General features: G+C 33.9%; 1 long non-coding RNA gene across 1 annotated transcript; it reads left to right on the top strand.

Annotated features, from left to right (window-relative positions):
* Nucleotides 1-8,156: 8,156 nt before the first annotated feature.
* On the top strand, nucleotides 8,157-19,746 carry LOC123547788 (uncharacterized). Its single transcript, XR_006685740.2, has 5 exons — nucleotides 8,157-8,680; nucleotides 14,602-14,678; nucleotides 15,040-15,127; nucleotides 17,793-18,037; nucleotides 19,454-19,746. It is a non-coding gene; the product is annotated as an uncharacterized LOC123547788 (long non-coding RNA).
* The last annotated feature ends 6,718 nt before the right edge of the window (nucleotides 19,747-26,464 follow it).

Genomic DNA, 26,464 nt, shown 5'->3' on the forward strand with positions numbered 1-26,464 from the left:
GACCAGACTACGCGGATGCGCAGGCTGGTCTGGATCCATGCTGGTCGCACACCACTATGTTGGTTTTCTCATGGCCTGGTGTTCCAATACTAAGAATAAACAGTGTTACTTTTGACTGTAATTCAGTGAAAAATAAAATACGGAAAATTCACAGTGGTGTTCCATTGAATGTCTTCACACCCACACAATTCACAGTGGTGTTCCATTGTATGTCTTCACACCCACACACAGCTTCTTAATACATCCGTGCATGCTGATCATGGTCTGCATTGTTCGTTATTCAGTCAGTAAATGTTTAGTGAACATCCCTTCGAACAATAAATGGTACTGCCCAAATCAAATGATGGTCTAGTCCATTTCAGAAATTTAGCAGGGTAAAGGTTAAGAACATATATTCCTAAACATGGTACCTTTCATAAATTCTCTTTTGCTAACATAAAAAATTAGTGCCAAAATATCGAGGAGACGTTGGAAGTTTTCTTAAGTCTATATCAGCAAACTTCCACAGTGTATTATGTACATTCAGATATTTTAATGTGATTTTCTGAGTAGTAATATTTCTTCTATCTTTTGATTGTTCAATAAAAAAGTCCGTCCGTGAAAGTGGCCCATTTCATTTGAACTTTGCAGATTTAATATCATTTCAAAGGACAATCAAATGTTCAAATTTATCTATAGAACTATAAGATGACAGAGTAAAAAACAAATTTCATGTCGGTATATCAACATAAACATTAGTCATGTATCGTTATTAGCCTATAAAAGTCACCTTTAAAAGTAACTCACTTGAGTGATAAGAGCTATGAACAAATTACTAACTGCATTAATTCAGAAATGAAGCAGAAATTACAGGTAAAGCATATCAAATGTACTACATCTAGAAGTACAAGTAAGAAATTCTGAAGATTAAAAACCGTAGTAGACAGACGATTTAACTGTACTGTGGAATGAAATGACAACTGCACAACTGTGCAGGCTGATCATGGTCTGCACTGTTCGCTATTCAGTCAGTAAATTTTCAGTGAACACCTCTTTGAATAATAAATGGCACTGCCCAAATTGAATGATTGGCCAGTCCATTATAGAAATTAAGCAGGGTAAAGGTTAAGTGAATTGAAACATAAGGATATTCCTTGTATGTTAAGTTTTGGTCTTTGGTCGAGTTCCCTAAAGCCGTGTATCTACACATACAATATATACACGAGTATAAAGAGGTAGTCGAAAAAATATCTTTGTCAAATATAATGGTAAAGATTTGGTCGGCTGTATCAAAGGATCAGACAGGATTGCTCAACCCCAAACGTACGAACGCTGAGTTCATTCTTGGCTGGACCTTAGTCCTCAAGGTCGAGCCTGCTTTTTCCAGCAGTTGAGCATTTTTCAAAATATGGTATCACATTATGAAAAGGTGAAGTGGCTATTCCTTTTGAATGGCTGTTTCTTTTTATTCTCAAACATTCTGATATATAACTTATTAAGTATATATACGCCAAAATATGGTAATGTTTTGGGGCTCTTTCCGTCAGGGGTGAAAGATACATATATACGATTTTCATGTATATTGAGTCAAACTGTTGAACTGAATCATTTAAGACATTTATTTTCAAAATGTATCGTATGAAACATTCTACAATTATCTGAAATCAATGGAAAAAAAAAATATTTCCGCACGGAAGGGTACAAGCACACACTTTGTATCTTGTTTTACAAAAAAAAAACAGACATTCGTGTTATTCAGAACGTTTATATAGTTATTGCTGTTCTCCTAAATTATATTTTGTATTGCGTTTATTCTTACCTTTTGACTTAAAAAAGAAGTATATTAGATATCGTACGGACAGACAAAATTTAACCCTTATAATGCTGGACACGATTGATTCTGCCTTTGCAATCAGTGCAGCCTGATCATGATCTGCACTGGTCGCAATTCTGTTAGTATCTTTTTGGTAAGCACCCCTTTTAACAGTTAATAGAACTGTTCAAATTGAAAGATGGTCAAGTTCATTATAGAAATTTAGCAGGGATAGGAATCGCCGTTATCTTCAGATCTGTTACAAGTTGTAACTTTTTAAAATGAATGCATAAACATGAGATGAAGTGTTATCGTCGTACCGTGGCATCAAAATGTCGCATTCCGTATCATTCGAGCCGTACCATCACGTCGCAAGGAAGACAGGGAACGCCAGAAATTTGTCTTCGGTTAGATCCTACGGTATATAAAGAACATGCTATATGTGAGTAAAATGCAGTTAGTATTAAGCTCAATCTAAAAGCTTTCATAAGGTAGACATATGTTGTGTCGAGCTGTTAAAATGTGCCAAAACTAAGAAGAAAATAAGGTAGAAACATTATATTGGTTAAATATAGTTTTTGCACTATTCAATCGCATATATGGTATTAGCAGAGACCGGTACTGTAATGTATAACACAACACACTGATTTTTACTGTCAATAATACTATACATGTAGGCAAAAGATACATACGAATATCAGAAGTATGTTTTCTGTCGTTCGAACCTTTAAATATTTAGAGAAAATCTCTTAGAGAAAAACCCTCTAAATCCGAAGTCCGTGGCTAGCGGATTATGAGCTGTTTTGCATTTCGTTGTTTCTCCTGCACAGACTCGGTCAAATCTAGTCTACCATAGTTTTACTTGTTACGCTCTATACTACCAAATGTATTTTATTAAACGCCAGGACAGCACTGTCATGTTGTTATTTTCGTCCTGTCCCTTCTATTAAAGTTATTTTGACTTGGTGTTGCTATAAAATTCAGTTCCTTTGCGATATGGCTAACCATTTAATGTGGTCTCATAAAAGAGTTCCCCTCAAGCCAGTGCTATATGTGATGAGAGGAATGAAGGGTTTTAACAATTTTATTCCATCTGACGAGCAGACCACAGGTTAATCAAACCAAGTATACTGTTTGTTATTAAGTTGCTGCTCTCTCCGCTCACAAATGATCTTATAGATTTTAGTTTCAAAAGGAAAAACGTCTGGCATCTAATGGTTTCACTAATAATGGCAAAGATATGATAGTCGTTTATATAAACCATCCACAGCGCCAAATTTTCGACAAAATCTTAAAAAAATAAAAAAATAAATGTATTTCGATAAACACGTACTTTATATACCCTTGCTTTTGCTTGAACTGGAGGCATCGATTTAGTGCATCATTTTTTAAATTTTTTTTTTATATTTTTTTTTCATCAGTAAAATGAAAACAACAATATATTATTATAATACAATAACGGCTCTTCTAATACTGAATTTCTGAATATATATAAAAAATTATGTACATTATTTATTCTTTATTTTAACAGCATACACTTATCCCCTAATTTACAATATACTTTGTACGACGTTATCTGAAAATATGACGTCAATCGGCCGTTGCATTGTGAAATAAACAGCTTCTGCTTGACAGCCATGCATGCTATGATTTTAAATATGTCGTCACAAGAACGTTTGGAATGTTGCGCAAACATTAAATTTTGCAAAGAAATAGGCAAAACACCATCGAAAACGTGTAAGCTACTGAAGCAGACACGGGGAGAAAACTTTTCTGATGGCCGACAGTCCCTTGAAAACGATGCGGGTCGCGGGCGGAAGTCAACAATCGGACCGTCAGCCGTGACGTCAATAGAAGACAAACTGAAAGCGGACTGCAGAATGGCCGTTCGGGAGCTATCAGAGGCTGCCAATGTCAGCTATGGAACCGCACACAGCATTCTGACCACCAAATTAAACATGCGGAAAGTAATTAGCAGTATTCACTTCTCTTGTACAATGATAGTTAATATACAGCAGATCACACCAGACGTATTTCGAGCACATTCAGGATAGGCGACGTCGTTGACATCGTCGAATAGATAACGACGCGGGCCGGCAGCGCGATAGACTAAGTGTGCGTCTTCATGTCGCTGTCATTTGATGCAGGAGAGACAGGCATTTTTGATATTTAAAGGGGATAAAACGACGTTTCTATTGATATGTTTTTTTATTAATACATCTTACACTATTAAAGATGTAGAGGCAGCCTACGTAGTTATTGTTCATCCCTCGTATGTTTGGGTCTGATATCTTAACATAGTGCTGTAGTGAGCCACATGAACAAGTACTGCTATTACGCAGTGTGACACAGACTGCTGCATTCCGTATTACTACAACACCATTTATACTAAAATGATAACTTTGATATGTTTGCGGCGAAATTAAAAAGGAAATGTGTGATTTTTTGAAAACTATATGAGTATTAAACTATTGTTTTTCTTGTCATGTTTTATAAGTACAAACATTAAATAAATATATTAACCCTTAGCCTGCTAAATTTCTATAATGGACTGGTCCATCATTCAATTTGGGCAATACCATTTATTATTCGAAGGGGTGTTTACTGAAAATTTACTGACTGAATAGCGAACAGTGCAGACCATGATCAGACTGCACGGATGTGCAGGCTGATCTTGGTCTGCACTGGTCGCAAAGGCAGAATTACTGCCGCCAACAGGCAAAGGGTTAAAACAAACTTTAGTTATGCTGGATATTTAAACCAGTTATATCAAAATGCAACTAAACTGCGTGTGTAAGAGTAGAAACGGGTCGTTATGGCCGTGGCAGACTCTATACGGAAGATATGTGATGCAGAAAATGGAAGATGAGTATCATTTTATACTGAATTAAGTGCCCAGAATATAAGAAAAGAACTCATTCCAAAACATGGAGGAAACCAAGTATGTAGAACTGTTGAAGTCTGAAAATAAAAACACACTAACAAAATTGGCATCTTATGTTTTAAAATAATGTGATGTAAAATACATTGTCAGTAGTGTTTTTCTTGCTCCAAATTTATCTATTTGTTTGTTTGTTGTGATGTAAATGTATATAATTATGCAGTTGTTATCTGATCTTTATGTATATTATTATTATTATTATTATTATTATTATTTGTGTGGTTGGAAAAGGGTCTTCGGTTCAATTCCTGGAAAATAAACTTATGTTTTATTCTGTTTATTTATTTATTGGATAAATTTGTTCGTGATCAATTGATAAAATCTATGATGCAACATAATTATCAAATGAAAGACGTTATCATTAACGTGTAATTATTGTACCTAATCTATGATGCAACTTAATTTTCAAATGAAAGACGTCTTCATTAACATGTATTTATTGTACCTACTTGAAAATATAGCCTAGGGTCAACTTTTATTGAAACATGGTGAAAAGGCAATATTTTGACAATAAAATAGGTGAAACACATAATTATTTCAGTATATACATTGTATGTCCATAATTTTGAGGATTCAACAACAAGTTGTTTTGTGAAATTACTTATTTACTGTTCAAACTAACAATGAAAGGTAAGTTATATATATAATTTCTTAATTATTTCATGTTCAAATGCGTAGTTTTTTTTTATTATTAAGGTTAACCATATTATATCTTTGAAATTAGAAAACAATATTTGTAAGTAAAAAATACAAACTACAACTGCAAATTTTGCACTTTATGTAGATAGAAGATGAACTAGGTTTGAACTTGGCTTAATGGCTTATTTGGCAACATTTGTCTCTTAGTAAAACACATCTCTACATAGAACCAGAGAAACTTCTACGGCTTGCCACACGAAGCCTATTTCTGACAAGGTTTTTCCAACTAAGGCGAGAGAGAAATGCTTTTAAGGTAAAGAAGGCGTAATGAGCGGGAATTTCAAAAATAAGTTGCATCCTTTATAACATGTTTGAACAAAAGCAAAAGCTGATCTTCACCCGATGTACAATTATTGAAAAGGCTAAACGCACACTTTACGCAAATGGCGTCGAATAATCACGTTTAAGGCGATTAATTAAGTTTCGGGGCGTCCATTTAATTAAAAAAAAAATTTTTTTTTTCATTCAATATAGCATGCCCGTTAAAACCTATACGGTGATGTAATTTTCAAACATGAACACCAACTATTCGCCGAAGGAATGTTCAATTTATGCAAAAATCATGCCAAAAATTTTTGTTATCGAGCGGAATGACTAAGTAGTGTGTAAAAACTGTTCCATAGATTTTTGTAAAAACTAAAGTTATCATACAGATTTATTTTACTGTAAAATCAGCGAAAATAATACGGGGGTCTCCAATTTTCCCCTATTCCAATTTCACGCGCATCTTTTGTGCATCAAAATTTCTCAAAGAACTGTTTGTATTTTAGGGAAAAATAAGTTAATCACAAAAAGGTTTACAACAACTTTACTTTCGATTTAAACGTATTCTAATTTTGTAAGCCGTTTTCCGATTTCTTTCAGATTTTTATTGTCACACTTGTGTGTTACACAAAAAAAGCGTAATGAAAAAAAAAATGATACTTTTTATTAAACATTTTACTGCTCTTTCTCCCCTACACAGATTTTAAAAAAAAAAATTCTGAAAGTGTTCCTGAAATGTTTTCGAGTAAAATAAGTTAATAAAATTCGTTGACTACCAGGTTCATTTTCACGCCACGGTGCTATGAAATTGGGAATTTTAAGCCGCGTATTTCAACCAAGTTCACATTGTCTGTTTGTAGGATTTATTTGCAGTCTTTATCTAACGGCTTGTTGCATTATTAAATATATTTTCGTATTTGGTTTAAATGACTAGCTGCAGCGCTCTATGAAGTGGGGAAAGTTGTCGATTTCTTACTGAGAGTCTGTGCCTACTGGTTAGAAACTATAAAGACAGGTTGTCGTGACATAATTGGAAAGTTGTTAAGAAACACAGTTAATAGTTATCAATCAAATGTATAAGTGCAGTAATTTATTTTATCTCAAGACGTCTGACGTTAACTTCATATCGTTTATCTGTGAATATTTCGACCAACTTAAAAGACAGAATTAGCCGGGAATAATTGTATTATTTGATTTCTGGTTTTACGCTCGTTTTCGCCAGTCTCTTATTTTTTCACAAACACTAAATTCTTTTTCTACAATAACTTACAACTGTCTCATTAAAAAATATTAGTAACGGATAGATTTATAGATCACAGAGACAAACCTATGATCGCTCGAATGACCGGCGAACGCCCCAACCAGTGTTTTCATCGGTCCGACATGAAGGGTGGGGTAATTTTTTACTGTATGAATTTTTCTAAGGGTCAGTTGTATTTGAACTTTCAAAACTGGAATTGTTGACCATGGTTTAAAGTGTTCATTTGAAAAGATGAAAGATGGCTGTATATGTTGATGTTGAAATTGTAGCTGGACCAATTTTTTTTTTATTTATTTATTCTGTGTTATAAAGAAGTGTTTGTATTATTTTGTTTATGAAACAAACAGCAATCAAATATGATCAAAATAAAAAAAATAGCAGTTAATTGTTAAAACGCGAAAGTTCATTGTTATCACTACCATCCCATTTATTCATATTAAATTTTACCGTGTTTTTTATAGCGCTGTATTAAAACAGACTCTGAGTAGTCATGTTTTGGGAGATCCGGGTTCTAAATTTTTCCGTCAAAGTTTGGAAACGATACCGATCTTTCATATTTTATGTATCAACCGGTTTTGTTCCAATGACAGCGATTTAGCGGCTATATCCAGCAATAATTCATACTGATAAAAACGGTGGAAGTTTTTATCTGATTGTTAAATATGAATTGGGTTAAATGCTGATAAAATCTTAGCCATAGTTTTACTGTAAACATAAGTAAATATTTTTTTTTTTTTTTTTTTTTTTTTGCTTCAAGGCGTTTATTCTAGCTTTGTTGTAAAACAATATATCAGAGAAAAACATTTAAAGTAGGCAGTATGAACAACTAGTAGATATTTAATTGTTTACATATGACGAAAAACTGGATGCGAAATGAAATCTTCAGCTGTTTACCATCAACATTTAGAACGCAAAGATGTAGCGTCGCCAAGCGTAATGTTTGACGTTCCACTAGACGGCGCTCTAGTACGCCTTCTTGACCCTTAAGTGTCTGTGAGCTGTTCAAAAATGTTACTTAATAATGGTCGTATTCAGGTATGGGTAATGTTCAGTGGTGCTTAAAAATAGGTTTCAAAATTGAAAGTGGGACGAGGATAAATATTTTGTGTGCGGAAGTGTGTGTGTTTGGGGGGGGGGGGGGGAAGAGGTGGAGAGTGTTAGGGGTGCAGGAATAATGACAAGTATATTTAGTGTGAAAGAGGGGGCAGGAATTATGAAATTATAATAAGAAAGGTTTGTGTGGAGGGGAAGAGAAAATGAACAATGATGAGTATATTGTGCATAGAAGGATGTGATGAGAAATTATGATAAGTATATTATGTGTGGTGGTTGGAGGGGGTGAGGCAGGGATTATGAAAAGTTTTGTATGCGTGAAGGGGAGCAGAAATTATGATAGTGCAGTGTGTAAGGGCGGGGAGGGGGCAAAAATGATGATTTGTGTATGTATTTTGTTTACTTTGCGTACTTTTATGTTCTGTTCCCAGTCAGAATTGAATTGGCATAAGACTTGTTCTGAAAAAAGTGTTTAGATATTCATAGAAGCTGAAAACACCATTTCTGAAGAAGATATGTGATAATCCGATATGCATGAGCTATATTATAACCCAGTATTAAAGACATTTCCTTTTATATTTTGATAAAATACTTATTCAATTTTATATTACAGCGTTCATCAGCTGCATTATTTGTGTCGTATTTTGTACAGAAGGAGTGTTTTCTGCATGTAAGTTTACAAAAAAGCGTTATTTCTTTTGTATCGTATATGTTCACAGACATCTTTCTTAAACTCATCTTTAAATTCATGCACATTAATGCTTCGTCATTTATAGATTTTCAGTTATTATAAAGTATTTCTTTGTGACCTGTTAATTCATGTACATTATTCTGCAGTTAGTCTTTAAATTTTTATAGACTTTTTTATCTTTACATCTAAAACATTATTTTTATTATCTTTAAAATCACATACATCATTTTCTGTAAGCTTTGAATTCACAAATAATGTTTAATCTTTAAATTCATAGGAATTGTTTTAGTATCTTGAAATGTACAGAATTTTTGTGTTGTTTTTAACTTCACATACATTTTTTTTATAATTTTGACATTCACATACATTTCTAATTTGTAAGCTAACATATACTTTTTTATTATTCTTTAAACTTTGTAGGCTTTATTTCTTTTCGATCTTTAAATGTTGTTTTTTTTTGTTCTCTTTAAATTCAACGACATTAGTTTTATTATTGATTAATTCACTGAAATTCAGTATTGTTTTTCATTATATTGAAATTCAGAGACACCTTGTTATTAAATGTACTATATTAAAATAATTAAATTTTCTGACATGTTTTTAATATTCCTTGAATTAGCAGACATTATTATTTATATTATTATATTCACAGACAAGACAAGACAAGACAAGTCTTGTCTTGTCTTGGTCAATATATTATCCCCAAGTTTTCAGAAAACATTTCTATGGAATATGAGGTTATTTAACAGTGTCGAGTACAATACTGAATTTTATTATATCTGTAAACAATACGGCTTATATTTCACAAGAAAATATTAACAGGTTTGCATGTTGCCAGGTGAAGGAATATAATAAGAGGGTCGTTATAACAGTAGCTAGATCTAGGATTTTGTATTCGGCTGTCATGGATTTTGAAAGGTCGGATCACACTCGCTTGCGCGCCCTCGAGATGAATACAGCATCCCAGATCGAGCTTCTATTATAATAGCCCTATTATATTTGACGAGTATACAGCCATATATCTAGACGAGGTGAATAATGATCAAATATGAGTTAGCATGAACTTAGGTGCTACCTAGAAGGCAGAGCTCCCTTGAAAATTAAAGGAGTGCTGCTGGAATTATCTGGAATTATGGATCCGTTTTGGGAAGTTTATGTTTATTAAGATCTATTAAAATTATAGGAATTGATGATAATTCATGATTTCTGAATGAATGTCTTACAATGCATTAAGATTAAATCTTGACATGCGAAAACTCTACTGTACAAATATGCTATATACGAACTAAAAAATAAGAAAGTTACGGTTCTTTTTAGAAGGAAGAATGTGTCCAAATTTAAGGCAAAAGTACTGCTATGATGGACATCTGGTATGGGAGAATGAAAATCATTAACATGTACAAAGCTTGTTTAAAATCCAAAAGACTAGCCATCTTTAAAAAGTTAGTGATGAGAATTTTACCCAGAGAAAATCACTGTTTGCCGAAATTCTCGAAAACTCCTATTTTATTTACTGAACTGCTAAGTTAACAGTCTATGACATTTTTATGGTTAATCTTTTAACACTACTGGTATAGAATAGTAGGAGCCTTTTTGATTTTTATTGTACCAGTAATTCATAGGCAATAGTTTTTTTTTCCTAATAATAAACTCTGGTCAGTGATTTTTAAGCTTGTGGATAAAATATATGTGAACGGGGAGAAGAGCATTATGTGCTTTTCACAGTTCAATGCCTGTATGTTTTGATCCCAAAACCTTTTTTGAAAGTAAGTTTTATCTACAGTACAGACAGTACATTGGAACCTGACATCACTAACAAAACACTTGTTAAATTTCACATGAATGACTTTATTTTTTTACAATGCTTTCAAAACTCAGAATAAATAAATAAATGAAAAAAAAAAAAAAAAAAAACTGAAATAAAAAAGAAATAAAAAAATTGCGTCTGATGAGGATCGATCTCCCGACCTTTGGTTTTCAATGCGAACTCGCTAACCACTGCACCAATGTGGAAGTATGACGTAATCAACATAAATATCAGTATGCCCTTTTCTCGTTATTCCGAGCCCCTAAGCCGGTTTTTCAGTGCTGGTCAGTAATAGATTTAAGTTTCAAAAGAGTTTTTGTTATAGTTTGATACTCCAACATCTAAACTTATAAAATCCACATGAAGAAAAATTCTAAGGATTTTTGTTAATGAATAATCCAGGCTTTCACATGATGACCCTAACCCTCTGAAACAGCCAAATTCTTTCTCGTTAAAACCGAGACTTGCAATCATTTGTACTAGCTCTGAAAAAATAAGGCTTTTTTGAAAAAGTTCTTTGTTAAAATTAAGAACAGATATATTATTGTGGTAGCAGACAAAAAAGTTTTAAAATAAGTGCTTTCTGTTTTCTGTAAGAAGGTTATATATTACCCCAATGATTTTAGATAAGCAAATTTTGTGCCAAAATTTTCTGTTGTGTATATTTCTATTTTAATGCAAGTAATTCTATTTTCTTTTTATTTTTGTTTAACTGTCATATGATTTGCTACAACATACAAAAAAATTAGAAACAGGAAATAGCTGCAAGTGCAAATGTTTCAATGGCTCGGATCAATGAGAAGGCTCGGAATTACGAGAAAGAGGCATATATATAATAAAATTCAGTTATGGAAGCGTGACGAAAAGCGTTTCGCATTGAAAATATTGTATTTTATCTTTTTTTCTTCGTAGAATATGTATTTAGTACTAAATTCTTATTATCAGACGCCCATTTACATTTTTATTCAACGTTCAAAGCAGTAAGCGAAACGCTTTTGTCAACCGTAAACAACAAGCGTCTACTGACGTCTTACTGATTAATTACTGAATGTTTCTCATTGCGGTGTTGGTGCAGCCGTTTTGCGCATGCGCGGAATTATTATCAGGCCCAAAAGTACAATTAATTTCCCATAGGGTTACATACAAATATATCAATGCAAGGCTTTGACACAATGTTCTGAAGACAAATGCAAATACCTTCTCTTTAGAAATCTATCCGAGAGAAACACAAAAATCACTTTTAAGTGACCTGTTGACCTGCTACTTTTCTCCTCACATCTGTCAGAATGAATAGTGTATTGCATTTTTACAAAGTGAAGCGGTTCAGCCTACTTTTTGTACAAATCCGCAGACAGTCATTTGCCAAAAAAAAAACATGATTTTCCAGCAATGTTTTACCACTTTCTCTTCATTTACATCAGATCTATAAAATTTGACTACTTTCAGAAGCTCAGGATATCTATTTACAATCAAATCCATCATGAAATGAGGGACCTCTTTTCTCTCGGATACACTTCCTTTAGTTGGGTAACGAAGGGCAGGTAACTGTACCTTATTACCTATCAGGCCCAAAAGTACAATTAATTTCCCATAGGGTTACATACAAATATATCAATGCAAGGCTTTGACACAATGTTCTGAAGACAAATGCAAATACCTTCTCTTTAGAAATCTATCCGAGAGAAGCACAAAAATCACTTTAAAGTGACCTGTTGACCTGCTACTTTTCTCCTCACATCTGTCAGAATGAATAGTGTATTGCATTTTTACAAAATGAAGCGGTTCAGCCTACTTTTTGTACAAATCCGCAGACAGTCATTTGCCAAAAAAAAAACATGATTTTCCAGCAATGTTTTACCACTTTCTCTTCATTTACACCAGATCTATAAAATTTGACTACTTTCAGAAGCTCAGGATATCTATTTACAATCAAATCCATCATGAAATGAGGGACCTCTTTTCTCTCGGATACACTTCCTTTAGTTGGGTAACGAAGGGCAGGTAACTGTACCTTATTACCATCAAATGGAACGCACGGCAAAAATACTCATTTTTTTGCATGTCCGCACGCATTTAGTGTATAATGTGCATAATATACTGACTAAAGGTTAGGGTTAGAATCACCATGGTTACAAAATATATACATTTAAGGTATTTTTGTTCTAATTTAGTTAATCCGGTATATACCACGGGCGCACCAACTCTGTATTTAGTCACAGCCTTAATTACTATGAGCATTGTGTGCTGGAAGAAACCCGAACAACACCGATTCCAAAAGAATACCACGAATTTTCAACTAGATAGTAATTCTATACACAGTTTTATTCATTTTGTTTTTCACACGTTTAACCGTAATGCGACGCTTTCGGCGCCGCTTCGCGGCGCCGGTAGCTCTGCTATTACTGCTATGTACGATCAGTATTGTACTTTAATTCATACCATAATATGAAAAAGGCAAAGCCTCTGAGCGAGCGTAGCACAAAAGGCAAAGAAACTATTCACTGCTTAAAACAATTCCGAGAACCTATTCACTTGAAAAGTTGAAAAGAAACAAAAAATTAGTGTCATTATACCTGTAACAGCGAATATCATACGTTGCAAAATTTATGGAAAGCCGGTGTCACGGTGACGTCATTACCTGTTTGTGGCGTTCTTATTGCTGATACGCTTATTTATGACATTTTATCCATTTTCTGGCCAATGCTTGATCTTTAAACGAAAATCATATTTTTTTCTACCAACTGGAAACCTTTCTTGCATTATTTTTGTGTGATGGATAATATTCAGCAATCAAATGAAGTTCTGTATTCACTGCCAACAAAGCATTTCCTGTGAGCACCTGTTCTCTAGGGACACGCACTTCGTAAAATAAAAGCAGAATTGAAATTATTTCCATAACATAACTTTTTTAGAAATAAAGACACCTAATGACCATAGAGATTGTAGCTTAAATATAAAATTCCAAAAAAAATCCTGACTTTGACGAAAGTAGAACAAAATGGCGGCACCCAAAATGGCGGCGCCCAGACGAGAGGAAATTTGTTCAGCTACATCACTTTGGCCCATTCGGCACACCTTTGTTATATTCGCCTACACATTGCCGTAAGGCGAGCTACGCGCTCGCTAATAATAATAATTAAAAAGAAAGATAGAAAAGTAAATATTTATACATTTTGAATAACGAATGTACAATACGGAATAACGAATGGAAACATTTCCCAATACAACAAACATTAGAAATTGGTATTCTTCTCCAAAAATATGTATGTAGGTGTTAGATGTGTGCATTATAATGCTTTTACTCCCCCACCAAACTTTTCATCAACGATTTAACCGAAACCATGACCATCGGATAGGAAATTTTCTAGCTTAGAATCCGAGAGCTCACACATATATTTCGTTCTTCCCGCAGTTTTATTTATTTATTTTTTTTTCAAGAGACGGAATGCATTCTTCAAGGGAAGTAATCCCGATAGACTCCTTGATCTAAGGAATCGGAAGAGTTGTCCCTTTAGACTCAAGAAAAATATGGCCTTCCTGGACATTGTTTTATTATATCCCTGTATAAATTCTGTAAAAAAATTCGGCTTGTATTTCACAAGTAAATATAAACAGACTTCCGTATTGTACATTTTGTATTGTATGATACTGGACTACTTTCAATAATATGCATGACCTGACACAGTTCTATAAAAAACGCACATAAAAAACTTCACTAAATTCCATTTTAACATCGAAAAACATAGAAGTTTTCGTTCAATAACAGAACACCAAACAAAAAGGTGGAGGTATATAATAAAATGGTCATTATATCAGTAGCTGGATCTGGGATATTGTATTCGGCTCTCGTGGATTTTGCAAGGTCGGATCAAACTAGGCGCTTGCGCGCTTCGTGAGATCTGATCTGGCAGAAAGCCACTTGAGCCGAATACAACATCCCTACATGTATACTTTGAAAACCTGAATACATTTAAATTCACACAGTATAATACTGGTTTCTATTGTATCGTCACATGACAGAAAGAAAAACTTTCTACTGGTTAAATTTACACAGGTATAAAATAAAGGCTTATTATCATATTGGTTCTTTCAGGTCCTGTCGGATCCACAGCAAACAGCGGCCATTGCTTTATTGCATCTTTACAAACTGTTAAATATCAACATGCTCAGGTACAAATCCACTCTTTTGATATGAATGTTTTGCAACAAATGTATTTAATACAAATAATGCATTCAAGAATTTTCAATTAATAATATACCGATCTGCACTTGGTCCAAATCTTTTATTCTACAATTTCTGCCAAACAATGATATAGAGCGCAGAAAAAAGATAAACAATATGATATTTTAATAGGCATCCGTTAAATTTGACGGACGGACGGACGGACTGCGTGCGTGCGTGCGTCCGTGTCTGCCTGCTTGCCTGATAACCCTGTAAATGCATTTAAGGCTCAACAGATTTTAAGAGGTGTCCATCGTTAATGAAACCTGTAAAAACGTGTATCTACTAAAAAAAAATTTTTATTTGCAGATGTATTGCTTGGGATATGGTTGTAAAGTTGCTGTTCCTAGTGCAAGTCTTAAATCAGCCCTGAAAAGTTTTGGGAATGCAAACAGCTGTAAGTAATTCATTCACAGAGTTTCATAAGCATTTCTTCAGCTGTGCATAATTATTATGGTGGCATATTCTCCACTTATGACGAAATGTTTCTTAAAATGTAACATATTCAGTCATTACCTGCCAAGTGGATTCATATAAATATCTTAACAGGATAATGCCACCCAAATATTCACTTACGTTAACTAGATACTTTTCAGTTAGTTACTTCCGTTATGGGGATGATAAGAATGTTTAAGTTTACACTTAAACGCATATCGGAAGTATGTGAGTTCTCGCACTTACGTTTCCAAAGCTTACTAAATCGCAGGAAAACTTTCGTAACCTTCATTCAGAAAACTCAAGTTCAGTCAAATATTTTACTGGCAAAAATAAGTAAAATTATATGTTCATCGCATGCACTATATACATCCTATATACAATAATGAACAAGAAATAGTATAATGATGACAATAAAATATAACTGAAACCTAACATAGTTATCTGAATTGTACAGACCTTTTCACCTGGATAATAATATATAAATATCATATGGAAGCGTGTGTGACATTGATATTGTCAACCCGAGGGCAGAATGTTACCGGAGGCGAAAGCCGAGTGGCGACATTCTGTTTCGAGGGTTGACAATATCAATGTCACACATGCTGCCATTTGATATTTATTTATTATACCGAACAAACTTAAGTACATAAAAAGTTTAAAAAAAAAATCTTTTTAACTCGTTCAGTTTAACAGTTTATTATTAAATAGCGTAGCAATCGCCTATGTACACATTGAATAGTTACGCCATTACCATAATGTGTACAAGGGAGGCAATCATTTCATGATTTGGCTAAAAAAAAAATGAAGCAGTTATTTGCCCTTATATGACATTCAAAACATCAGCGCGGTCACTTAACCTGACAGTCATTTTCGCTATATCACGTGTCAAAAAGGTTAAAACTATTTCTGATAGTCAACATATATCTTTCTCGGGTAATGGGATTTTACGACTGTAGATGAAAGTGAGGTATAATAATTGGATATGTGCCAGTATTTAGAAAAATAAGTGTCAACATAAATAACTGTATATGAAATTGGCAGAAATATGCCACCAGTCAGCTTGAACTTGGGTGAATGCTTCGAAGGGCCGGAGTGCGTTAAGCAGTCCCTGCGCTTACCATCTTGTTCTTGCATACACGGATGTTAAAATGCTTGATACACACTGGGTAGTTAGCGCACAGCGAATACTTTGCATTTAATGATCTTGAAGTTATATAGAGATTCAAATTTAGGAACATACTTTGAATTGGTAAGCAACTTCGTTCAAGGATTACATGTATTTACATTTATTTAACTTAAAATTCACGTAGTTGTATCTGTTTAAAAGTTATGTGTATTCTTCTTAAGCCATTTTATATTTTCAAAGTTCATCAAATTAGTTAGAATAAAATCTCGCAATTGACGATAGTGACAAACTAAATAAATCCCTTTCCTGTTCTTTAGTAAACATCAGCTATTTTTGCTTGGTTTCGTTCTATGCATCAAAGGGATCTTCTTACAGATTCCATTAATTATCACAACAGCAGCTTTTGACTGCCATGTGGCGGCTGTAAAATGTCTCCTTGTACCTGGACTCAGTGTTGAAATATGTTCTAGTTCTTTGGAATCCTGGATAACATTCAGTTTGACTGTAATGGAAGTCCGCTTAAAACGGTGCTAGAATGAGCAGGGCTTAAGCAGTTTTACTTATTGACATTGCCAAAACTGTGAGTGATCATCAAAGTTTTAGATGGAAGGTTTTGTCTTAGCACGACAGTCTACTGTACTTCTTCTCCAATCTCCCGTGCACGACCTATAGAGATGTGGTCCTAACTTGATCAACGTTTAGCCTTTTTAGCCTAACATGACTAAAATCAGAGACAGTGGCCCTAAAAAGGGAAATTCATCGACTTGGCTTCATATCGTCGATGTATCATCGATGTTGGACGAGCCAGGGTGCTTGGATATTATTAACAATCCCCTACATCGACACTGGAGCAACATTTTTGGGCTTAAACCGGACTTGTCGACGACGAAATGTTGACCTCCTTGAGGCAAGTACTCCGGAAAAGACTGTTGCCGAGAACGACGTCCACTGCCAGGACTACATCGACATGATGCAGACAATACGACAAAGCCGTTTGAAATGAAGCAACAAGGAACATCGCTGTCACCACCATTTAAGATGCAGCAAGAAAAGACGACAAAGATATTTTGCGGAGAGAGAAACAACACAGATTACACACATCTTCGAAGAAATATTAGATATTGCTGACATGTTGGCCATGACTTCTCGATAGCGAGTATGGCGAGTATAAATGAACCTAGGGGGCTCCTTGGCGGAGTGGTTAAGGTCGCTGACTTCGAATCACTTGCCCCTCACCGATGTGGGTCCGAGCCTCACGCGGGGTGTAGAATGCTTTATGTATGTGAAGATGCCATCCATCTGGCTTACGGAAGATCGGTGGTTCTACCCAGGTGTTCGCCCTTGATGAAATAAAGCACGGAGGGGTATAATACATACACCTACTCTTCGCTAGAGTGTTCAACTGAATTCGAGATATGTTTGAAAATTAATTTAGTAATAAAGCACGTGACTGAAGACGAGTCTTTCACAGGCGGATGAATATTTGTTCTATTTTCAGTGTCAAACGTTTGGTGCGGGCTCCTGGACGCTATGTCTGAAGGTACTTTTGTTGAGGCACCTTTGGGGACAGAATTTACAGACACGGTTTGGGCTTCTGGCAAGCCAAGTGTAAGCACGAACAGTAACTGTGTGCGGATAAGCAGCTTGTCCACCTGGGAGATGACTGATGTCAGTTGTACCGGCAAAAACAATTTTATCTGCGACTGTGGTCCAGAAAGTTAACTCACCTCAGCAGAAAAACTAGTAAGTTTACTGCCCTGATTATATATATAATGTAGCCACAGCGGCCAGTTGTAGGCCCGATCACATGACTCCAAGACACTACATTAAGTTTAAGTTGATCGCTCTCTGGATGTTCCGTCTTTGGACAGGGCCACTGGCACCAGATCAGAAAGAAAATGCCTCCGTACGTGTTATACCCTACCCCTAGGTATTCTATAAGAACCATGGTCATGAACGGGAAAGTGCACTAACCCGTTTCAATCGTACATTTCTCAACTTAAACGCGCAGTTCGGTGAATGGGTACCTAGTATATTGAACAAGCGATAATTTATCTTCCATCGTGCACCAGTCACATTGTCTCAATATTCCATATTGCTGAGATTATAAACATATTTTATGCTTTCGTCAACGTTACAGAAAAAACTTGCTTGAACTTCCCTAATGAACATCCGGTCTAGAGGTCACGGCAGTGCGCACATGTTTGGCGAAACGTAAACAAACAAAAACAGATTTTTCAAAAATCACAATTTTACACTAAAACTCGAAATGATGAATGAAATTCATCTTGTATATGATCTTTAATTTGAAATCGTACATTGGTCTGCATCTGTTCTTTATATTTTATTCATTTTGCACATTTTGCTGCATTTTCACATTTTAGCGAACACGTGTAGTAAAATGACGATTGACATACATTTTTACAACAGCCAATCAGAATCGTTTTATAATCTAGAACGGAACTTCACCAGGGAAGTTCAAGCAGGTTTTTTGTGTTATTTTGAAATTACTATAAACTACGCGTTGTTTTTCTAAGATAAAATGTATTGAAAAAATGTGACCGGTACACAATGGAAGATAAATTACCACTTGTTTGATATCCATAGTACACATTTACCCCACTGCGTGTTTAAGGTATGAAATGCGCGATTGAAACGGGTTAGTATATTTTTCCGTTCACGACCATGGTTCTTATAGAATACCTAGGGGTAGGGTATAACACGTACGGAGGCATTTTCTTTCTGATCTGGTGCCAGTGGACAGGGCTATATATTTCGTAATTTCAAACAGATTAGGATTTGAAACATTTCGGTGGGCGTGATCTTGAAATGAAACTATATGTCTTGCGCGTCTTTGTAACGTCACAAGTTGTCTGACGTCATGTTTAAGCATGTCGTGTTCCATTGCTGCGCTTAAAAGGCAATTTAACATGCGTATTTCACCTTCGTTATGCAAAAAAAAAAATGTTTTTAAAAAATCGTTTGCTTTTCCTAAATATAGAACTGTGAAAAATATTTGAAATTTTCTCACTTCTCAGTGAGATACATTTCATATTAACTCGAACAAATAAATATCCTCTATATATTTTGAGACTCGCTCTAGACTATAATATTGGTATTCATCCCAGTGTTTTATTATTTATCATACTTTTCCTTCAGGTCGTGCAGGAACATCAAAAGCATGGTGAAAAAGAAATATAAAAGTCGGTTCAAAGTTTGAATTGTTAAAATCTTGAATAAAGTTTTATATCTTTACTGTTAACCGTTATTCTTGTGTCTCTAGTTCAAAACAAGGTACCCAGATAGAGTTCTAGTGTCCTCGAGTATTATAATTAATAACCAACCTTAGCGCCAAATTTTCAACAACAACTTGAAAAAAGAGTTTTCAGTCTGTGTTCCTCATGTGTTCTGATAATATATACGTTCTTTATATACCCTTACTTTTGCTCGAATTGGAATCCGCGATTTAGTGCATCTTTTTTTTTTTTCTTTTTGCTTCAGTGTAAAATGACAGAAACGATATATTGACGACTCTTTTTGTACTTAATTTCTGTACATATACTAAAAATTATGTACAGTATTTATTCATTATTTTAACAGCATACACTTTTCACCTGATTAACTACGTATATACACTCAGCAAAATTCCTAATCGGTCAGTTAATATTTATTTTACTATTTTGTTAATAATGCATGTACATGAAATTCAACATGCCGACATTTGAATCGGTACTGCAGCTAATCATTTATTTATTTTTGGCGACTCGAGGCCAAATTAGCCGCATTAGGCGTTCTGACTAATATTGCACATTTTGCACGTGCAGGACATATGCACCAATGTGCACGTGTTCGTTTACACTTTTGTTATTACTGACGAAAGTCCTACTAGAAAAACACATATCATGGTGAAATTGACACAAGAGCAACGCGATCGAGCTGTCGGAATGTTGCTAGCCGGGACACATTTACGACACTTGTGTAATTATTTTTTGCAACTTCAAACGAATTTTGATATAAATTGTTTGCAGCTGTTACTTTGATGGTTATTTCCATTTCTAACCCTATTTCCGTTAACAAGAACCTTCAATCGGTTATCTACCATCCGTGCTCTTTTGGCAAAACTTAACCAAAGTACTATTCATTGAAGTGACCGATTTTGGATTTTGTTGTATAATTCCTTACAGCCCGGGCGCGTCGCTTTTGTGTCAAATTTCACGATGATATGTGTTTTTCCAGTAGGACTTTTGCCAATAATGCCAAAAGCGTTCATAACCACGTGCATATTGGTGCACATGTCCTGCACGTGCAAAATATGCTATACAGGTTAAAACGACTAATGCGGTTATTTTGGTCGTGAGTCGGTCAAAAATAAATTAATAATTGGCTGCAGTACCTATATTCAAAAGTCGGTATTTGAAATTTCGTGTAAATACATATATTATTAACAAAATAGTACTACAATATAAACTGACCGGTTAGGAATTTTGTTGAGTGTACTTTATGTTTGGATCTGAAATGTGCCACATGAACAAGTACTGCTATTACGGACTTCAAAACGCAGTATGACACACTGCTGTATTCCGTATTAATATAGCACCGTGTATTTTAAAAATGATGACTTTGTTAAAGTCGATATTCACATGTCTGTGGCAAAATTAAAAAGGAAATGTGATTTGTTGAAAATTTTTGTTTTTCTCGTCATGTTTTATTTATTTATTGAAGAAATTAGTTCGTGACTGTATGATAAAATCTATGAAGCAACATAATTATTGAACGAAGACGTTATCATTAAACATGTAATTATTGAGCCTAATTGAAACAATAGCCGGTGGCCAATTTTTATTACAACTTAGTGGAAAAGTAATATTTTTGACAACAAAATACATGTAAAAATATTTTATTTAGTATATACATTGTACGTCCATAATCGGAGGGGTTTAGTAACAAATTTAAATTTATTTTGTTAAGTTACTGATTTACTAATCAAACTAATAATGAAAGGTAAGTTTTTCATTATTTCATGTTCAAATGCATAGCTTTTTATTATTAAAGTTAACCATGTTATATTTTTGAAGTTAAAAACAATATTTATAAATAAAAATACAAACTAGAAGTACAAATTTTGCACTTTCTGTAGATAGAAAAGATATTTGCTTGGATAAAACAGGTTTTAACTTGGCTTAATTGGCTGATTTGGCCATATTGTCCTTTCGGTAAAACAGATTTCTACAACAGAACCAGAGAAACTTCTCAGGCTTGCCACACGAAACCTATTTCTGACAAGATTTTTCCAACTGATGCGGAAGAGAAATGCTTTAAGTGTCTGTGAGCTGTTCTTAAATGTTTAAAAATAATGTTAGTATTCAGTAATGTGCAATGTTTCGCCGTGTTTAAAATAGGTTTCAAAATTGAAAGTGGAGTCGGGGATAAGTATTTTGAGTGTGGAAGTGTGTGTGTGTGGGGGGGGGGGGGGGGGGGGGGGGTGCTGTGCAGGAGTGGTGGGGTGCATGAATTATGATAAGTATATTGTGTGTGGAAGAGGGGGCAAGAATTATGAAATTATAATAAGCAAAGTTTTTGCGGATGCGGAGGGGGAAGGGGAAAGGAACAATGATAAGTATCACTACTAGATGCACATACCATTAAACATGGTTTAAAACCCTGTAAAATATCCATTAAAATAGGAAAAACCGTTAATAAACCCCATTAATTCTTGCATCACTTTATTTAACAGGCTTCACAATATTGATGGGTTACATGTTAAAATACCATTAAAACATCCATTTTTGACCATGAATCATGCCGTTAAAAATTTAGTTTGGTAGCTAAAATAGTTAATGGCTTTGAAAAAATTGTCATTGAAATTCTGTATATTTTATATTTAACAGGATTGTTCATGGCTCTTACATTTGATTTAATGCCCATTAAATGTTCAGGTTCTGTACGATTTCATTTAAGAGCAAACTTAATGGCCCTTAACAAGAATGTGGTGCCCATTAAATCCTACATTCTGTAAAATGTGATTCGTATATTTTCAGAAGCACAAAAGATATATTACTTTTTTTGTTTTTGGCTTGCACTCGTCCCATTGAATGCTTATAATTCCAGTCCCATATTGTTCTAAAATTGACTTTAATCAAAATAAATACATACTACGCATACATCATCTATATATAATATCATGATGTTATATTTAACTGCATTAAAGTTATTTCCCCTTTATGTAATTACGCCATTTTTTTTACAAATGTTTGCCAAATTGTGTTCCTACAAAAAATCGGATTTATTGATGAAAGTAGGAAGAAAATATATTAATTTAAATTTATTTGATAACATAAATCTACATTATTTTGGCAAGGGTAAATACGTATTGATGCATGCCACTTTTTCTGGTTTCTTTTTCTTTTTTTTTTTCCTGTCCAAATAATCAGCATTTGTATAAGAAAGTGGGTGGGTAAGGAATTTACATTATAAAATGTGTTCAGACCAGTTTAGATTTTCAAATTTTCTAATCCTTGAGTAGAAACTAAGAAGATTTACAGTCTGATTTAAATTCATTTGGGGCATGGGCAGATTATTGGCTTCTTCGTTTCAATGAATCAAAGAGTGTGGTGCGCTTGATTGGGGGAGCTGCTTGTGATGCAATCCCTCAAACATTTGCTCTTAGCTGTTTAAGTGCATATACCTGAGCACAAAGTACTGAAGGAGAGCTAAATTGTGATCGCCCATTGTGCGCTGACACCTGACGCCTAATGTCCGTACCAATAAAAACTTGGTCAGAATGTTTGTCAATATAAAAATGGTCACTTTATCTATTAAACCGGTACCTGCAAACCCTTCTCAGTACAACACAATACAATACAATATCCATTTATTTTCTCATTTCATATGAACATATGACAGAATGAGGATACAATATGACAAATGTTTGTACGAGGCTGTTACATGTGATTACATTACAAAATAATGTGAGATAAAAGAAGAATCAAATATTCTTCTAGCGTTTTACAAAACTGTACATATGTAGAAATACTATTACATGTGTAGTAATACGTAGTTTAAATCAATACGGCAAATATCAATATGAAGTTGATTATCTTAAGATGTCTAATTCTAATGGCAAATTTTCCTGGCTCTTAATTTGATATACCATTAAAATATTAAGAACTCATTAAAATTGAATCTGACATATTTAATGAGACCATTAATCAATTCTTAATAATTAACGGCCATTAACAGAGTATTAAAAAATTAATGGCCCAATTAGTATTTTACTAATTAATGTGGAATTAAGGGGTAATTTTTAATGGCACATTAATTTCATGCCAATTAAAAAGTTTCATGGAGTTTTAAGGAGCCAATTAACTTATTTTAATGGTTTATTTTAAGCAGCTTTTCATGTCCATCAAAGTCATTTTAACAAGGTATATTTTACCAGTGTTTTAATACACTTATTTCATGGCTTTTTAATATATGGCATTAAAACTATGGTCATGAAAATTCCATTAAAAGTAAGAAGTAATGGGTGAATTTTAATGGTGACCTGTTAAAACGTTTGAAAAAATTAAGGCCAATTTCATAACCCTTTTAATGGCATGTGCATCCAGTAGTGTATATTGTGTATGGATGGATGTGATGAGAAATTACAGTAAGTATATTTGATATGGTAGTGGGGTCAGGGATTGTGGTAAGTATAGTGTTTAGATGTTGTATAAGAATTATGATAGGTGTATATCATGTATGGTGGTTAGAGGGTTTGGAACAGGGATTATGATAAGTTTTGTATGCGTGAAGGGGGGCTAGGATCATGATAGTGGAGTTTGTAAGGGAGGGGAGGGGGCAAAAAAGGGAGGGGAGTGACGAAAACGATGATGTGTGTATGTATTTTGTTTACTTTGCGTGTTTTTGAAGAAGAGATATAATAATCCGATATGCCTGGGCTAAATTATAAAAACCGGTATTAAAGACATTTAGTTTAATATTTTGATAAAATACTAGTACTTTTTCAATTTGACAAACGGATTTTTATATTACAGCGTTCATCAGTTGCGTTATTTGTGTCGTATTTTGTACAGAAGGAGTGTTTTCTGCGTGTAAGTTTACAAAAAAGCGTTATTTCTTTATATCATATATGTTCAGAGATATCTTTCTTAAACTTAAAATTCATACACATAAATGCTTTATCATTTTTCATTTTTTCAGTTATTGCTATCTTTATTAGATCTATTATTAAGTATTACTTTGTAACCAGTTCATTCATATACATTATTTTGCCGTTGTTCTTTAGATTTTCATGTAATTTTTTTAAATTTTTACATCTAAAACATTATTTTTTATTATCTTTAAATTCACAAATAATGTTTAATCTTTAAATTCACAGAGATTATTTGTTTAGTATCTTAAAATGTACTGACAGTTTTTCTTCCCATACATTTTTTATCATTTTGTAACTTTGTAGGCCTTATGTGTATTCGAAAAATTAATTCACATAAATGATTTTTTTTGTTATCTTTCAATTCATTGACATTACATGTATTTTTGTTATCAATTAATTCACTGAAATTGTTTTTTTTTTATTATGTTAAAATTAGCAGGCACTATTTTATTATCACTTGGCAAATGTAGATCTACTGATTATAGATCTAATCATTACAGACATTAATTCTTTATTGTCTATTATTTTTTTATTACTAAATCTATATTTGTTTTCATTTTCATCGGTCCAGAAAGAAACAAGTCAGATAAATGACAAAAGTCATGTTGGCCCGAGGATAGTACTTACCTACACCAGTGACGCCATGACCCTCGGACGTCATAAAATGTGATGTCATACACACACAAGAAAAATACCAGCCACTGCACATGTTTGCAGTCCTTGCATTGCCACATGTTAGATTTAGATCTAGTAATAACTGCCTTTAATGTTCGGCAAAATTGATAAGAGGAATAATTGACCAAAAACGTCATTTCTTCAATAAAATTAAATTTTCTGGCGTTTTTATTATTCCTTGAATTCACAGACATTATTATTCATATCATTGCACTCATTTATCTAAATAAATTATGTATTCAAAGAAATACTCGCATTTTATTAGGACTGATACGTGTGTTTCACAAAGCTGCTAGAAGTATTTTATGATAAATGTTTATATAACATTCGTCAGTTACATTGTTCTTTTTCTATAAAAGTAGTTCTGATGTACAAAACATATATGGCATTACTTCTGAGTACTTGAAAGATCCATTGATACTCTCTCTCGAACATTAAGGTCAATATATTATCCACAAGTTTTCGGAAAATATATATATATTTCTATGTTCTGGTTCAACTATTTGGAATGGCCTATGGAATATGAGGTTATTTAACAGTGTTGAGTGCAATACTGAATTTTATCATATAGGCTTATATAAAATCTGTCAAAAATACGGCTTGTATTTCACAAGTAAATATGAATGGGTAAAAAATCCACATTGTACCTTTCATATTGTATGTTGCCGGACTATTTTCATTTTCAAGATATGCATGACCTGACTCAGTACGTTCTATAGAGAGCAATCATAAAACTTCACTAAATTCTATTTTAACATCGACAAGCATTGAAGATTTCGTCCGATAACAAAACAATAAACACAAAGTCGGAGGTACATAATAAAAGGGTCATTGTAAAAGTAGCTAGATCTGGGATTTTGTATTTGGCTCTCGTGGATTTTGCAAGGTTGGATCACCCTAGGTTGCTTGTGCGCCCCGTCAGGTCCGATCTCTAGCCGAATACAGCATCCCAGATCGAGCTACTATTATAACAACCCTATTATATTGGACGAGTACACAGTAGTAATATAATCCGTATACCTTGACTAGGTGAATGCTGAGTCCAAATATGGGTTATTACCACTTTGTACGATCGGTATTGTAATCAACATTGTTAAATTACCTCTTTAATTCATACCATGATGATAATAACAAAAAAGAAATGATAGAAAAGCAAATATATACATTTTGAATGACGACTGGAAACATTTCCAAATACAACAATCATTAGAAATTGATATTCCTCTCCCAAAATATATATGTTTGTGTTAGATGTGTGCATTATATAATGCTTTTACTCCGGCGCCAAAGAAAAAAATGAAAACAACTTTTCATCAGCGATTTAACCGAAACCATGCCCA

This window comes from Mercenaria mercenaria, chromosome 9, assembly GCF_021730395.1.
Source record: "Mercenaria mercenaria strain notata chromosome 9, MADL_Memer_1, whole genome shotgun sequence".
NCBI lineage: Eukaryota > Metazoa > Mollusca > Bivalvia > Venerida > Veneridae > Mercenaria > Mercenaria mercenaria.